Here is a 15,799-nt window from a genome sequence, read left to right as displayed (position 1 = left end):
TCATTGTGATCTTGAGCACCTTTAGAGTGGTTGCAACCCTCCCGTGTTGATTGAAGCTCTCGGAGAACATGTAATTATATATATTTCTTATAGTTAATTTATATATGGTTGTATATTGCAAACAAATTGAAATAATACTTTACATCCCAGTCTTTCTTTCTTCCATGCAAAACTTAATATGAAAACTATATTATTTCAATATTCACTCGAGAAACAAGGAGTGAAAACTATATTATTTCAAACCCTCCATTATTACTTCTACTTTGCGTGAAAATGCTTCCACTAAATCATGTTAGTAACTAGTTGGTTTGGTTCGGTTCAATTCTTGGGTCCACTAGATTGAATCGACCTAGCTCAATTAAACTCTTGATAATATAAAAATCATAAGTTTCTTAAACTACGTTAACTTAAAAGTTTAACCCCTAATTTTTTTAGAATGTTTAGCTTTGTGTCTAGTTGATCTCTAAATGCTTAGAAGTATCTAATAAGACTTCTATTCAAGGAACTTTTCTCTATAAAAGATGTAAAACTTCAGATTTATTATTAAGGATTTTCAAATGAGTGATTTGATATATTATAGAGGACAAAATATTTATTTGTTTCAAATATCTTATGTTGACCATTCTTTTTTGTCGAGTATTTTGAATATTATCATTGTGAGTTACTAATGGCATTAGATTGAATCTCATTAATAACAATAATCCCAAAACTCAGGTAAAGATGACATCAAAATTAATACTGTAATTTCATCTTCAAAATTTATTTCCACTTAACTCAGTTGACTGATAATTATAATAGTGACCCGTGCAAATGTATTTACAACCTTAAAAGGTAAAATTATAAAGAGTACAAGAGAAAAGTGCTTAAAATAGTTTTAAAATATAGAAAAAAAATAGTAGGAATTGGTCAAAGTCAACATCCATTGATCACTTATGGCACAGCACAACATAGATGAGGGTAACATTTTTTTATTTCTCTACTATATTAGGCCATTTGGTTTATTGGCTTTACAAGATGGAGACATGAAGTTTTCTATGTTTGAATAAATTTGGTTGATTGTTTTCTAGTTAGCATTGATACCATCAAAAACTTATTTATTTCTTTGAAATGTTTGAGTTTACAATTTACCTATTTTCGTTTTTCTACTTTGTCTGCCTGCATTTAGAAATGAAGCAAAATTAGTACGAGGGTTTTAGGCAGATTGTTATAATTCTAATTTTTAACTAAAAAGAAATTAGTTTGGTTGTCACGCTTAAAACTACCCTATTATCCTTCCACCAATAGGAGCAAAAGGCAACATTACTATGTAAAACTAGTTTTATGTCATTTATTCAACAATAAGGGTGTTAGCATGCATTTGGAAATGAACCCATATTTAAAAAATTTAGATAAAATAGAAAAGAATTGTTATCTCAAAGACAATGATACTATGTGAAACTAGCCTTAAGATGCTTTCTTAACCCTTAGGGGCAAAAAAGAATATTTTAGAGAGCTCTTCCTTTTATTTAAGATTTTGATATTTAAGAGAAGAGAAAATGAGTAAAAATAGGAGACATTTTATAGATTTAGGAGAAGTGAAAACAAGAAGGGAGTCATGACCCATTTTAGGTGGGTTCTAAAAGCACGGATTGCAAGTTAAAAGAGGTTGAAAACAAAGTAAAATATTTTCTCGAAATAAAAAAAGAATTAAAATATAATGAACATATATATTTACATTATATTCAATATAGAGTTTATAGGTTCATAGTACAAAATAAGGGAAATGTTAAAAAAAAATCATTTTAAAACATCAAAAATAGTAGGTGTTGTTTGTCTAGGGCAACTACTCTTAGTTACATGAAAGATATGAAAAACATGGAGTGAGTACAAGACTCAGTAAGTAGCGTAAGTTGACTCAGTAAGTGGGTGCTTGGATACCACAGTCTTTTCTTAATGATTTCTTGGTTCTTGACCGAGAATAGTGACCTTTAGGTTCTAAGTACATGGTTCTATGTGGTGGAGGACTTTGGAATAAGGTTTGAAATCGGTAATTATTCTTATTTCTTTTCCTTTAGACACTCGGTGGTCAGGAGTAAATCGAACAAAGTGTTCGATTGATGACCTCTGATAAGATAAGGAATCACTACAAGGGGAGTAAGATTCGGATTACCTTGTTGATTGAATATCTCAAGTCAAGAACACTTTGTTTGAGATTCGAATCACTCCAGAAGCAAGATCGATCATGTCTAGCTTCAATGATTCTTGTTGATCAAATATCTCAAACACTTGTTTGAGATTCGAATCACTCCACAAGCAAGATTGATCATGTCGAGCTTGAATGATTCTACATGCAACCTAAACTACATAGAGTTGCAAATAAACTTAGCCATTGGCTAAACAAAGCACAAATGCTCCTTTTACTATATCTTCTAAGTCTACCTTACAAATACAACAAACGTGGCTTTATATAGCTTCAAAATGAAACTATTAAAGGCATTCCAAAAGTTGTAACATTCACACTTTATGGCCATAATTAGCCATTATGTAAATGTAACCGAAATTAAATAAAAAGTCTTAAAATACAATAACTCTAAATTACTCTAAATTACTCTAAATTATAACCCACCCAAAATTTACAACAATCAAACTTTATTCTTCTTCAATGTAGCATGAATTGAAACATCTTTTGATAATTTTGACAACCTTTTCTTCACATCTTCATTGAAGCATATTGTATGATTGATGTCTCTTGGTTCATATCATTCTCCACTTCTTCAAGAGGATTCGTCCTCGAATCTATTTGTGAAACTTTGCTGCAAAAAATAAGTTATGGAAATACAAAGGACCTCACAACACTCTCTCATGTGTATACACTCAAGGAATTTTAGGCCACTCTGTTTGCACTCATTTACACAAATGAAGCTCTCAGTCTCACCTCTCAAAATTTTAAATAGAGCAAAGATTGAATTTTGAACTTTGGGTCGATTAAAAACTAAAAAGATGAAAATAAATAAAAATTAAATTGAGAAGAAACGCAAAGGAAACATATATCCGATCTTGAGCCTGAAGCTCTGATACCAAATGATAAGATAAGGAATCACTACAAGGGGAGTAAGATTCGGATTACCTTGTTGATCGAATATCTCAAGTCAAGAACACTTTGTTTGAGATATTTGATCAACAAGAATGATAAGATAAGGAATCACTACAAGGGGAGTAAGATTCGGATTACCTTGTTGATCGAATATCTCGATTCGAATCACTCCACAAGCAAGATTGATCATGTCGAGCTTGAATGATTCTACATGCAACCTAAACTACATAGAGTTGCAAAGAAACTTAGCCATTGGCTAAAGAAAAGCACAAATGCTTCTTTTGATATATCTTCTAAGTCTTATTACAAATACAACATAGATGGCTTTATATAGCCTCAAAATGAAACTATTAAAGGCATTCCAAAAGTTGTAACATTCACACTTTATGGCCATAATTAGCCATTATGTAAATGTAACCGAAATTAAATAAAAAGTCTTAAAACACAATAACTCTAAATTACTCTAAATTATAACCCACCCAAAATTTACAACAATCAAACTTTATTCTTCTTCAATGTAGCATGAATTGAAACATCTTTTGATAATTTTGACAACCTTTTCTTCACATCTTCATTGAAGCATATTGTATGATTGATGTCTCTTGGTTCATATCATTCTCCACTTCTTCAAGAGGATTCGTCCTCGAATCTATTTGTGAAACTTTGCTGCAAAAAATAAGTTATGGAAATACAAAGGACCTCACAACACTCTCTCACGTGTATACACTCAAGGAATTTTAGGCCACTCTGTTTGCACTCATTTACACAAATGAAGCTCTCATTCTCACCTCTCAAAATTTTAAATAGAGCAAAGATTGAATTTTGAACTTTGGGTCGATTAAAAACTAAAAAGATGAAAATAAATAAAAATTAAATTGAGAAGAAACGCAAAGGAAACATATATCCGATCTTGAGCCTGAAGCTCTGATACCAAATGATAAGATAAGGAATCACTACAAGGGGAGTAAGATTCGGATTACCTTGTTGATCGAATATCTCAAGTCAAGAACACTTTGTTTGAGATTCGAATCACTCCACAAGCAAGATTGATCATGTCGAGCTTGAATGATTCTACATGCAACCTAAACTACATAGAGTTGCAAAGAAACTTAGCCATTGGCTAAAGAAAAGCACAAATGCTTCTTTTGATATATCTTCTAAGTCTTATTACAAATACAACATAGATGGCTTTATATAGCCTCAAAATGAAACTATTAAAGGCATTCCAAAAGTTGTAACATTCACACTTTATGGCCATAATTAGCCATTATGTAAATGTAACCGAAATTAAATAAAAAGTCTTAAAACACAATAACTCTAAATTATAACCCACCCAAAATTTACAACAATCAAACTTTATTCTTCTTCAATGTAGCATGAATTGAAACATCTTTTGATAATTTTGACAACCTTTTCTTCACATCTTCATTGAAGCATATTGTATGATTGATGTCTCTTGGTTCATATCATTCTCCACTTCTTCAAGAGGATTCGTCCTCGAATCTATTTGTGAAACTTTGCTGCAAAAAATAAGTTATGGAAATACAAAGGACCTCACAACACTCTCTCACGTGTATACACTCAAGGAATTTTAGGCCACTCTGTTTGCACTCATTTACACAAATGAAGCTCTCAGTCTCACCTCTCAAAATTTTAAATAGAGCAAAGATTGAATTTTGAACTTTGGGTCGATTAAAAACTAAAAAAATGAAAATAAATAAAAATTAAATTGAAAAAAAAAATGCAAAGGAAACATATATCCGATCTTGAGCCTGAAGCTCTGATACCAAATGATAAGATAAGGAATCACTACAAGGGGAGTAAGATTCGGATTACCTTGTTGATCGAATATCTCAAGTCAAGAACACTTTGTTTGAGATTCGAATCACTCCAGAAGCAAGATCGATCATGTCTAGCTTCAATGATTCTTGTTGATCAAATATCTCAAACACTTGTTTGAGATTCGAATCACTCCAGAAGCAAGATCGATCATGTCTAGCTTCAATGATTCTTGTTGATCAAATATCTCAAACACTTGTTTGAGATTCGAATCACTCCAGAAGCAAGATCGATCATGTCTAGCTTCAATGATTCTTGTTGATCAAATATCTCAAACACTTGTTTGAGATTCGAATCACTCCACAAGCAAGATTGATCATGTCGAGCTTGAATGATTCTACATGCAACCTAAACTACATAGAGTTGCAAATAAACTTAGCCATTGGCTAAACAAAGAACAAATGCTCCTTTTACTATATCTTTTAAGTCTACCTTACAAATACAACAAACGTGGCTTTATATAGCTTCAAAATGAAACTATTAAAGGCATTCCAAAAGTTGTAACATTCACACTTTATGGCCATAATTAGCCATTATGTAAATGTAACCGAAATTAAATAAAAAGTCTTAAAATACAATAACTCTAAATTACTCTAAATTATAACCCACCCAAAATTTACAACAATCAAACTTTATTCTTCTTCAATGTAGCATGAATTGAAACATCTTTTGATAATTTTGACAACCTTTTCTTCACATCTTCATTGAAGCATATTGTATGATTGATGTCTCTTGGTTCATATCAACCTCTTAATCTGCAGTCAAATGCTCTACCACTGAACTATGGACCCATTTTGCATGAGTTCAACCTTAGTGACCCCTTCTACAGAGTGTCAGTCCAAAAGTGTAAAAAGTGTCTGTCCAAAATAAAAGGGCCCAACCAAGTTCAAACGGGTGACCAGTCAAATTCTCTACCACTGAACCATGGATCAATTTTGTAGGATTTTAACCTTAGTGACCCCTTAACATACTGTCGGTCCAAAAAGTGTAACAAATTTCTATCCAAGATAGAAGGGCCCAACTAGGTTCGAATTGGTGATGTCTTGATCTGCAATCAAATGCTCTAACATTTTGCTATGGACCCATTTTGTATGATCTCAACCTTAGTGACCCCTTCTACAGATTATCGGTCCAAAAGTGACCCTACCGAATCGGCTATGGACCAATTTTGTATAAATTGGTGGATTACCTATCGGGAATTAAACACATGTCATTAGATTCAAAGTCGAAAGTGCTAACCACTACACCATAGAATCAATTGTTAAACTTTATTTTGGCAGCGATTTTGATAAGCGTCAACAACGCTGGATTTTGCAAAGCTAGAGGTCCTAGTATCCTTACAGACTTAGGAGTTTTCAACTTCTTTTATAGGTAATTGAACTTTTGAGTCCATGCATTTGATTTGTTGAATTAGTATCAGTTTGAGAAGACAGAGGAGAGAAGAGAGACTTGGTTAGAAACTCTCCCATAGGTAATCTCCCAAGGTGTTTTCAACTTCTTTTATAGGTAGAATTTTAAAATCAAACCACAAAAAAATTTACTTCTATCTAGTAAAATTATTTTTTGTTTGAAACAAGATTTTCTTTCTTTTTTTAAAACTAAATTTGACTCTTGGAATAGATTTTAATAGTTTTGTTAATTAAATTTTCTTTAAAATTTTTGTACACTGTACAATAGAAATAATACTTTTTTTTTTTACTATTTTGTAATTTGTATGGTATTATTCGAGGCTTTTGAATGAAATATGATAATTGATTCTCTGTCCTCTTTAACAATTTTAGATACCTCCATATTCGATATTTGATGCATCACGTTTCATTATGAGATCTGCCCTTGGGTCAATAAGACTTAAGCAGAGAGTTTATTTGACTAATGATTTGATTTTTTTGGGTTGTAGAGATATCCCTTACAAACCAAGACTTTTTATTATTTGGAAGACACTCATCAAGACATTTGTAAATGTGCCTGATATCTTGAAGGATATAAGATACGTAATTGAGAGAACCTAAAATCTTTTTGAAGTTGGCTTTTCTAGGACATGTCATCACCAAAGTTTAAGGCAAAGACCATTGGATGGGTTTTAATAAGGCTCAAATAAATTTAAAATCCAAGAAAACGTATTTGATATTATTTGATTTTGGGTATGGACACAACTAGCTGATTTCTTTTGATTACATTAATGAATGTATGTAGATGTTTAAAGTGTTGATCTTAATGGTTTTAGAAAATATAACACATCATCAATAAAACTATCGAAATTTTTTGAAAGGATTGAAAATATCATTCATAATCTTCTGAGATTCGGATGGAGCGTTTTTTAGCCTAAATGGCATGACGTTCCTCTCATATTTTCTAAATTGGAAATTAAATGCTATTTTATATTTGTCCTTTAAGGAAATTAGAATTTTCCGAAATTCCAATTTCATGTCGAATTTTATAAAAACATTTGACTCTAAATTCTTTTTATCAAATCATTTTTGTTTTGGATTGGATATCTTATTTATTCTAAACCCTTATTCAAAGGTTTGTAGTTAATTACGAGTATTAGAATTTCTAGTTTCTTTTCACCGTGTTGTTAACCTATAATGTCAGACATGACCACATGCTCTTTGAAGACCTTATCAGCTTCCTCGGCAAAATATCACCTAAAATGTCATAGTATTTAGTGTTCGATGCTTTTTGACTTAACCCTAGGGTTCTATTTATAGTGAACTTGTGATAATTTTTGTCAAATTATATATTTGAATACCTAATACATTAAGATATAATATCTTATTTAAATAATATTAAAATGTCGTAGAATATCATAATATATGTTTAATTAATATGAATCTCATTCAAATTTTAAAGATATTTTTTTATTTAATGTTTATGATACACATCAATTATTTTAATATTTGACATATCAAATACGTTAATATGTTTTGATATTATATTTCAAGACTGTAGGAACTTGCTCAGAGGACCTGAGAGTTACATTGGCCCACAATGCATCTCATGGACGATGCAAAACTATGGTGGCGCTTGAAGGTGAATTGTATAAAAAACTTGTCATGTACCAAAAAATCATGGGAAGACCATTGATGGAATTGAAGCAATCGACGCTCCCCTGAATGGGTTTCCAATCAAAGACCTAATGTTTGATGTTGACTCTTTTGAAGAAAGAGCCACAGGATCGAACAACAAGAAACGTTGAGGTAGCTTTAAGAACTCTATCACACATAAAAAAAACGTGTCGAAGAGTTAGACATTACACAGAAGATCTGGCTTAGATCAAGGAGACCCGAGTATGATTCTCGACAATGAAATTTTATTTTCTTATTTCTTTTATTTTATAGTTTCATCTTTTGTCACCAATTATATTTAAACTTTACCTAGGTTTGAGAAGCACTATACTGGATGAGTTCAATAGTATCTTAAATTCAAAAGACTTTTATGAACTTGGTTTGAGAGGCACTATAATGGTCAAGTTCAATAGTATCCTAGATTAAAAAGACTTTTATGAACTTTGAACCTTTAATAGTGTTATGTAATAGATATTTGGTTCAATTTAAACAAGTGTGGTTGAGGTCATTCAAATGGTTAATGTGATATCCGGTTATTTTCAAGGTCTCTTTTGTTGAACGCCATCATGGCTGAGATGACTAAGATGAGCAGTAGAGTGAGTTTGCCAAGGAGAGTCATAGGAGAACCACACCCTAAGTCAAGGTCATGTTGGGCTTAACAAACTGAAAATCCAAAAACACAAACCCTTAAATGGGAACCGGGATGCAAAGGAATTAAAAAACTTTATTTTTGACGTAGAACAATACTTGAAGGTTACAGGAACTTGCTCATAGGACCTAAGAGTTACGTTGACCACAATGCATCTCATGGACGGTGGCGCTCGAAGGTATCCGTTGATGGAATGGGTCATGCACCATAAACTCATGGGAAGACCGTTGATGGAATCGTTGCAATCGACGCTCCCCATGATGGGTTGCCAATTAAAGACCTGACATTTGATGTTGACTCTTTTGAAGAAAAAGCCACACGATCGAACACCTCGAAATGTCGCGGTAGCTCTAAGAACTCTATCATACGACCTGAGAGTTGAGGGCTATAGGAACTTTCTCATACGACCTGAGAGTTACGTTAGCCGCAATGCATCTCATGGACGGTGCAAAACTATGGTTGTGCTCGTAGGTGAATGGTATAAAAAATGGGTCATGCACCATAAACTCCTTTGAAGATCGTTGATGGAATCGATGCAATCGACGCTCCCCTGGATGGGTTGCCAATCAAAGACCTAACATTTGATGTTGACTCTTTTGAAGAAAGAGCCATACAATCGAACAGCTCGAAACATCGCGGTAGCTCTGAGAACTCTAACATACACAGGGAAGGACGTGTCGAAGAGTTAGACATTAAGAAAAAGATCATGCTAAAACTCTTCAGGACATCTACACCAAAATTCCATTGTTGTTTAGCGGTCAGGATATTTGGCTTTCACCCAGGAGACTTGGATTCGATTCCCGTCCATGGAATATTATTTTCTTATTTCATTTTATTTTACCGTTTCTATCTTAGATTAAAAAGACTTCTATGAACTTCGTACCTTTGTTAGAGTTATGTTATAGATATTTTGTTCAATTTCAAATGGTTAATGCCATAATCCAGTCGTTTTCGAGGTCTCTCTAGTTGAACGACGTCATGGTTGAGATGAGCAGGTGATTCAAATGGTTAATGCGATAATCCAGTCGTTTTCGAGTTCTCTCTTATTGAACGACGTCATGGTTGAGATGAGCAGGTGATTCAAATGGTTAATGCGATAATCCAGTCGTTTTCGAGTTCTCTCTTATTGAACGACGTCATGGTTGAGATGAGCAGGTGATTCAAATGGTTAATGCGATAATCTAGTCGTTTTCAAGGTCTCTCTTGTTGAACGACATCATGGTTGAGATGAGCACCCGAGTGAGGTTGACAAGTTGGGCTGTAGAGAACCTTACCTCAAGCCAAGTTCTTTATTTTTTATGTAGAACAATACTTGAAGGTTACTGGAACTTGCTCATAGGACCTAAGAGTTACGTTGGTCGCAATGCATCTCATGGATGATGCAAAACTATGGTGGCGCTCGAAGGTGAATGGTATAAAAAATGGGTCATGCACCATAAACAAATGGGAAGACTGTTGATGGAATCAATGAAATCGACGCTCCTCTGGATGGGTTGCCAATCAAAGACCTAACGTTTAATGTTGACCTTTTTGAAGAAAGAGCCACATGATCGAACAGCTCGAAATATCGCGATAACTTTGAGAACTCTATCACACACATGAAAGGACGTGTCGAAGAGTAGACATTACCCAAAACATCATAGTAAAACTCTTGAGCGATTAGACATGAAAGGACGTGTCGAAGAGTAGACATTACCCAAAACATCATAGTAAAACTCTTGAGCGATTAGACAAAAGACTTTAGGACAACTACACCAAAAATTCATTGACATCATAGTAAAACTCTTGAGCGATTAGACAAAAGACTTTAGGACAACTACACCAAAAATTCATTGTTGTGAAACCGTTTGGATATTTGGCTTTCACCTAGGAGATTCTGTTTTGATTCTCTGAAAATTGAATATTATTTTTTTATTTCTTTTTGTTTTATAGTTTCATCTTTTTGTCACCAATTATATTTAAACTTTATCTCATTTTGAGGGGCACTTTAATGGTCAAGTTTAGATTAAAAAGACTTTTATGAACATCGTACCTATGTTAGTGTTATGTTATAGATATTTGTTTCAATTTCAACAAGTGGGGTTGAGGTGATTCAAATGGTTAATGCGATAATCCGGCTATTTTCGAGGTCTCTCTTGTTGAACACCATCATGGTTGAGATGAGCCCCCAAGTGAGTTTGACAAGGAGACCCGAATTTAAACTTTACCTACGTTTGAGAGGCACTATAATGGTCAAGTTCAATGGTATTTTAGATTAAAAAGACTTTTATGAACTTTGTACCTTTGTTTGTGTTACTATGTACCTTTGTTAGTGTTATGTTATAGACATTTGGTCACGTTCAACAAGTGGGGTTGAGGTGATTCAAATGGTTAATGTCACTTTATTTGATTCAAATTGTTAATGTGATAATCCAGTTGAATAGTTACAGGTTATTTCCAAGGTCTCTCTTATTGAACGTTAACAAGGCTGAAATGATTGAGATGAGCACGTGAGTGAGTGTGACAAAATTGAAATAAAATCAAATAAAATCACTAAAAAAATCAATAAAATTGAATAAAAATTAGCCTTATGACACTTCCTTCAACTCAAAGGGCGGTAAATCAAGGATTCCTTCGCCGAAGACCCATGATCCAACTCCCAACATGGAAATGATAAGCTATAGAATCATTCCAAGAACCTCAATGGATGGGTTACAAACTCACATTACCAATCTCGACAACTGGACGTGTCATCGGCGTTAGAAGAACGACCGCATTAGAGCAAGTCATGGGGATAGAAGATCCCGTTGAAGGATGATAGACCAACCGTAATCTTCAGCCTAACGAGCCAAGCTTTTGTAAAAGCAAGAATCCTTGTATTAAAGAAATTAACACCTTCTTATACAAAATTTGGATCAACCAAGAGATAAGGCTAGAATTAGATGACGAGATCCAAGATTGAGAAACAAGATTTGGAACCTTTTTCTAAATTGAGTCACTTCACAATCGAACTTGATCAAGGCTTGATTGAATGACTTAGATGCAATCTACCACAAGAATTGCATGAAACTTAAAATGACAAAGATATGCTCAAATTTCTATAAGGGGGATCGTCTCAACTTGAGAGATCAATTTCATTGATCACAAATATGCGATAATAATTTGTGGGTATTTATAGTCTCCCAACAAAAGAAGTTAGTGGCAGTGATTTGAGAATTACAAACTTTATGAAATTAAAATAATAAATAAAGTTTTCTAACCACTCATGAAATGATGCTTGCAACTTCATCCACTACTTCAACCATGCAAATATTTACTTTTGAATCTCCAAATGGTCTTGACTCAAACGAATCAGCTTGTAACACATGAAATGATGGTTGAACCTAGCCTATTCAATTTTGTAGATGAAGTATGAATGCTTGTTGAATCTTCTTGGCCTTGGGTTGTGTAATAGGTCTAGTTGGAACACCATGATTCTTATCATCATCCCCCTCTTCAAAAGGATTCGTCCTCAAATCAGAAAAATCATCACCTACATCAAAAGGACTCAACTTAACAACATTGAAAGTAGATTGTATTGACAATTCTACGGGAACATCAATTTATTGTTCCATGCTATAAAATGAGTCATTTTACTAAATGTCTTATAGAGCATTTATAGTCAAATAAAGAATTAGGAATCCACGATATCTTTAGATCTACAAACCCACTCCCACTCCCAACTCAGCTATCCACGCTAACATTAAAATGAAAATTCATTCGGTAAAATTATTTACCCTAATTCATTGAANATTCATTCAGTAAAATTATTTACCCTAATTCATTGAAATTTTAAAAAAAAATCATCTCTAAATTTAGATAAGATAGTAAGTTATACTACTTGAATCAAGTGTGGTGAAGGTCGAACGAACACGTGACCTTCAAATCTTCAATATTATGGTCTCCCAACTAAGCTTATCCCCTATAACATTGAAAATGAAAATTTTGAAATTTTAAAAAGAAATAATCACTAAATTTAGATTAAATAGCAAGTAATTTTAAAAAAAAATAATCACTCATTTTAGATTGAATATTTAGGTTATGCAAGTTAGTCAACTTGAATTAGGTGGGATGAACGTGGATCAAACACGTGACTTTGAGATCTTCAGTGACGCTCTCCAAACTGATCTATCCCCATTAACATTAAAAATAAAAATTCATCGGTAAAAATATTTTCACTACTTCATTGAGATTTTAAAAAGAAATAATCACTAATTTTAGATTGATTAGTCAGGTTATGCAACTTAATCAACCAAGTGCGGTATCTCCGCTAATTCATTATTCATTGAAATTTAAAAAATAAATAATAACTAATTTTTTATTGAATAGTCAGCTTATGCAAATGGAAACAGGTGCGGTGAACGTGGAGATTAAACACGTGACCTTCAAATCTTTAGTTTGACACTCTCCCAACTAAGTTATACTACTTGAATCAGGTGTGGTGAAGGTCGAACGAACACGTGACCTTCAAATCTTTAGTTTGACACTCTCCCAACTAAGTTATACTACTTGAATCAGGTGTGGTGAAGGTCGAACGAACACGTGACCTTCAAATCTTCAATATTACGGTCTCCCAACTAAGCTTATCCCCCGTAACATTGAAAATGAAAATTCTAAAATTTTAAAAAGAAATAATCACTATTAAATAGTCAAGTAATTTTAAAAAGAAATAATCACTCATTTTAGATTGAATATTTAGGTTATGCAAGTTAGTCAACTTGAATTAGGTGGGGTGAACGTGGATCAAACACGTGACTTTGAGATCTTCAGTGACGCTCTACAAACTGAGCTATCCCCACTAACATTAAAAATAAAAATAAAAATTCTTCGGTAAAGATATTTTCACTACTTCATTGAGATTTTAAAAAGAAATAATCACTAATTTTAGATTAATTAGTCAGGTTATGCAACTTAGTCAACTTGAATCAGGTGCGGTGAACGTGGATCAAACACGTGACCTTGAGATCTACAGTGACACTCTCCCAACTAAGCTATCCCCGTTAACATTAAAAATGAAAACTCGTTAATACCTGAGATCTACAGTGACACTCTCCCAACTAAGCTATCCCCGTTAACATTAAAAATGAAAACTCGTTAGTAAGGTATTTAGCTAATTCATTAAGCTAATTCATTAATATTTAAAAAAAAATGATCACTAATTTTAAATTGAATAGTCACAAGTCAAGTTATGTGAAGTGAATCAGGTGCGGTGAACGTGGATCGAGCACGTGATCTTTAGATTTTCAATCTGACGCTCTCAAAACTGAGTTATCTTCGCGAATATTTGAAAAAAAAAAATCATAAGGTATTTTTGCTAATTCCTTATATTTTAAAAATAAATAATCACTAATTTTAGATTGAATAAAGTTGTGCAACTTAATGAACTTATGTAACCACGTGCGGTATTACCGTTAATTCATTATTCATTGAAATTTAAAAAATAAGTAATATATCTCCGTTAATTCATTATTCATTGAAATTTAAAAAATAAATAATAACTAATTTTTTATTGAATAGTCAGCTTATGCAAATGGAAACAGGTGCGGTGAACGTTGAGATTAAACATGTGACCTTCAAATCTTAAATCCGACGTTCTCCAAACTGAGCTATCCCCGTTAACATTAAAAATCAAAGTTTTTAAGTAAAGATATTTCCGCTAATTAATTGAAATTTTAGAAAGAAATGATCAATAATTTTAAATTGAATAGTCAAATTGTGCAACGTGAACCATGTGTGGTGAACGTGGATCAAACACGAGACCTTCAGATCTTCAATCTAACGCTCTCTCAACTGAGCTATCCACACTAACGTTAAAAATGAAAATTCATCAATAAAGGTATTTTCGCTAATTCATTGAAATTTTAAATAGAAATAATCACTAATTTTTAATAAGATATTCAAGTTATACAACTTGTATAAGGTGTGATGAACTAGAACAGGTTAGGTATTTCAGATAATTCATTGAGATTTCAGAAAGGAATAATGACTAATTGTATTATGTAAAAATCTAACGCTCTCTTTCATCAAATTATTGATGTAAAAGGAGTTCCTATTTCTATTGAGAAATTGATGAACATGGAAAAATGTAAATATATGCATTTAATTGTATTATGTAAAAACATGTATTAATTGTATTATACTAAGCTAGGATGACAGAGCTCATGTAGATTGTATGTGCATTTTGTCTATCCTGTACTTGCCTGCTTAGCTTTCTTAGCCAACATCTCCGGTTTTCCCCGAACCAAGAGGTCCTGCTTATTTATACCCAACAGTCACACTTTCAGCCGAAAGACTGATTTTTTTCATAAAGTCGGTTCATAGATCAAGAAAGAATGAAGCTGCTTACAGGGACGGTTACGCGATACGTCTTTTCATACTCGCCTTTTCTCTAACCCTGCTATCAACCTAGCCATTCTCGCTTGTTGCTTTAAGGGGTCTCCCCACTATAGATTACTCCGATTGGTTCTCGCGTCCCTGTGCCAAAAAGGATGGGCGAGTTTGGTTTGAGTGTTCATCGATTGGGTGGATCCATATGCTCTGGGGGGTGAGACGAGATGTAGCGCAGTCTGGTCAGCGCATCTGTTTTGGGTATGTTGTCCGCTAAAGGTTTTAGGAAAAGGGGTACAAATTTTCTACATAGGTCATCTGTGGTCACAATCCTTCTAAGGAAGATGCTCCCAAATGAACAAGTCAACAAACAAGTCAACCATGCAAAATTTAGACTGAACAAGTGTCACAATCGCACTCTTGCAGTAGTGAGACAATGATTATGTGACATTTGTTCTAATCCAATATCTGACCTTGTTTTGGGGTGTGGTGTTCATGTAGTGGCAATAAAGTTTTTGTTGAGGTTGGCACACTTGAGCTCCCCCTTTTCAAATACAACAATGGCAGCAAGTGTAGATTCATCATGACTAAGATTCTTTCTCAACTGTACTATCGTCAGCATTTTGCTAGAGGCATGTAAATGACTTTGTATTCTAGCAGGATTTCAATCCCTGCCTATTTGGGCTCTAGAATGTTGGATATGAAGGTTGACTATTTATAGTAAAAATCTAATAGAGATATATATACTACATAATTTTATATAGTAGGCGGTTACATATAGTGAAGCTGTATATAATAAACTGAAATCATATGTATATCCATTAGTTA

The sequence above is a fragment of the Cucurbita moschata genome, unplaced genomic scaffold (assembly GCF_002738365.1).
Source record: "Cucurbita moschata cultivar Rifu unplaced genomic scaffold, Cmos_1.0 Cmo_Scf00138, whole genome shotgun sequence".
Lineage (NCBI taxonomy): Eukaryota > Viridiplantae > Streptophyta > Magnoliopsida > Cucurbitales > Cucurbitaceae > Cucurbita > Cucurbita moschata.
Note: the sequence above shows the minus strand (reverse complement) of the source record.